Raw genomic sequence first — 3261 nt, forward strand, 5'->3', positions numbered from 1 at the left:
TCCCATCATCAGACTTCCAAGGAAGAGGCTCTCCATCAACAAACGACATCTTGGTCTCGGGAATCCCGAAACTAGCAGCATGGCTTATGTGTTTAAACCTGTTTTCATACTCACAGCTTCTGATTCCGAACGTCATAGAGTTGAGCTTGGAGTTTGTTGGTGGTGTCGTGAAGTGAGAGGATGTCGCCCCATAGCTTTGCAGCTTCCTTCTCGTGTTCAAGCAATGAGTTCGTACACAATCTTGTGGAAGATATCCACCTCACGCTCAGCCATCTTCTTGTAGTTGAAGACCTCTTGTTCTAGCTTCTCCATCCCGTCTTCCAAGCTTCCTTCTCCTTTAGGACCCCGGACATCTTTGATCCGCAGCTCCCCATCAACGAGCAGCAACTCCTTGGGATGCATCCTCAGCTCGTTCATGTACAAGTTGTCAAAGTCCTTGCAGGAGCTGTCCTTCGGAGTTTCTGACGAAGACATGATACCTCTAGATCCGAAGCAAATCCTGGCAGAAACAGCTCAAAACAAAACGCGTCGAGAAAACGATATACGGACCTCCAGGGGTCCGGGGGATTATATAGCATGAATTTTTATGACAAACGGAAAGTACCAGGTCGAACCGGAGTCGGAGAGGGGCGACGAGGCGGCTCACTCATAGGGCGGCGCGGCCAGGCCGGGGCCCGCGCCGGCCTATGGGGGCACGCTCCTCGTGCGTCTCCTCCACTCCGTTTCGATCTCGTAATTTTTCATATTTTCCAAAAACAGCAAAAACATTGTTCGGAAAGTAAATCGCGAACTTTTTATTACCCGTACCGTTACCTATTCAAAGTCGAGTTCTCGCGGACTCGTCAATTTGACCTTTGATGAAAGCCTCCGGTGTTTCCACTCGAATAACATCAACATCTACATTATAAGAATCACCCGAGATATAATGCTTGAGTCTTTGTCCATTCACCACTTGCGTGGCATTGCCTTGGAGAGAACTAATTTTAATTGCTCCCGAACGATACACCTCCTCAACAACATATGGTCCTTCCCATTTCGAGAGTAATTTCCCCGCAAAGAATCCGAGACGAGACCGATACAATAGGACTTTATCCCCAATATTAAACTCTCTTTTGATAATCCTTCTATCATGCCATTTCTTAACTTTCTCTTTAAAGAGTTTAGCATTTTCATAAGCTTCACTTCTCCATTCATCTAGAGAACTTAATTGCAGCAACCTCTTATTACCGGCTAGTTTAGGATCTTTATTTAGTTCTCTAACAGCCCAATAAGCTTTGTGCTCTAGTTCTAAAGGTAAATGACAAGCTTTTCCATAAACCATTTTATAAGGTGACATTCCCATGGGGTTTTTATAAGCAGTTCTATAAGCCCATAGTGCTTCCTTCAATTTACTAGCCCAATTCTTTCTAGTTTTATTAACAGTCTTTTGCAAGATAGATTTAATTTCTCTATTTGATAGTTCTACTTGCCCACTAGTTTGAGGATGATAAGCGGAAGCAATTCTATGATTAATACCATATTTAGCAAGAGTTTTTCTAAAACCACCATGAATAAAATGAGAACCTCCATCTGTCATAATATATCTAGGAACTCCAAATCTAGGAAAAATAATGTCTAAAAGCATTCTTAAAGAGGTCTCACCATAAGCACTTTTTGTAGGTATGGCTTCCACCCATTTAGTAACATAATCAACAGCAACAAGTATATGAGTGTTACCTTCTGAAGAGGGAAAAGGTCCCATGAAGTCAAATCCCCAACAATCAAATGGTTCAATAACAAGAGTATAATTCATAGGCATTTCATTGCGTCGGGAGATATTACCAACCCTTTGACATTCATCACAAGATAAAATAAACTTCCTTGCATCTTTGAAGAGAGTTGGCCAATAAAAACCTGATTGTAGAACCTTTTGCGCGGTTCTATCTCCGGCGTGATGTCCTCCATAAGCACTACCATGACATTTACTCAATATCTCTTGTTGCTCATATTCGGGAACACATCTTCGCAGAATACCATCCACTCCTTCTTTATATAAGTGTGGGTCATCCCAAAAATAATGCCTCAAGTCATAAAAGAATTTCCTCCTTTGCTGAGCTGAAAAGGTTGGAGGCAAGTACTTGGAAACAATAAAGTTAGCATAATCAAGCATACCAAGGACTGTCTCGCGAGCTCACCTTTATTACAGCCAATTGTTCATTTGGAAAACTATCATTAACAGGAACAGGATCATAAGCAATATTTTCCAATCTAGACAAATTATCAAGCAACAGGATTATCAAGCACCTTTCCTATCTACAATATGTAAATCAAATTCTTGCAAAAGAAGTACCCATCTAATAAGCCTTGGCTTAGCATCTTTCTTTGTCATAAGGTATCTAATTGCAGCATGATCAGTATGAATTGTAACTTTTGAATCAACAATATAAGATCTAAACTTATCACAAGCAAAGACTACAACTAACAATTCTTTTTCAGTAGTAGCATAATTTCTTTGAGCAACATCAAGAGTTTTACTAGCATAATGAATAACATTCAGTTTTTTATCTACTCACTGTCCAAGAACAGCGCCTACAGCAAAATCACTAGCATCACACATGATTTCAAATGGTAAGTTCCAATCAGGAGGTTCAACTATAGGGGCAGCTGTTAAGGCTTTCTTTAGAGTTTCAAAAGCTTCCTTACAATCATCATCAAAAACAAAAGGTACATCTTTTTGAAGAAGATTAGTAAGAGGCTTTGAAATCTTGGAGAAGTCTTTAATAAACCTCCTATAAAACCCAGCATGACCAAGAACACTACGAATACCTTTAACATCCCTAGGATAGGGCATCTTCTCAATGGCTTCAACTTTAGCTCTATCAACTTCAATACCTCTCTCGGAAATTTTATGTCCCAATACAATTCCTTCATTAACCATAAAGTGGCATTTCTCCCAATTAAGAACAAGGTTAGTTTCTTCACATCTCTCGCAAAACTTTATCAAGGTTTCGCAAGCAACTATCAAAAGAATTCCCATAGACGAAAAAATCATCCATGAATACCTCTACAATACTCTCACAAAAGCCATGAAAAATAGCAGACATGCATCTTTGAAAAGTAGCAGGAGCATTACATAAACCAAAAGGCATACGCCTATAAGCATAAGTTCCATAGGGACAAGTGAAAGTGGTTTTCTCTTGATCTTTAGTTTTAACAAGCAATTTGTGAAAACCCGTAATAACCATCAAGAAAGCAAAAATGAGTATTTTTAGATAACCTTTC

This window comes from Lolium rigidum, chromosome 6 (assembly GCF_022539505.1).
Source record: "Lolium rigidum isolate FL_2022 chromosome 6, APGP_CSIRO_Lrig_0.1, whole genome shotgun sequence".
Lineage (NCBI taxonomy): Eukaryota > Viridiplantae > Streptophyta > Magnoliopsida > Poales > Poaceae > Lolium > Lolium rigidum.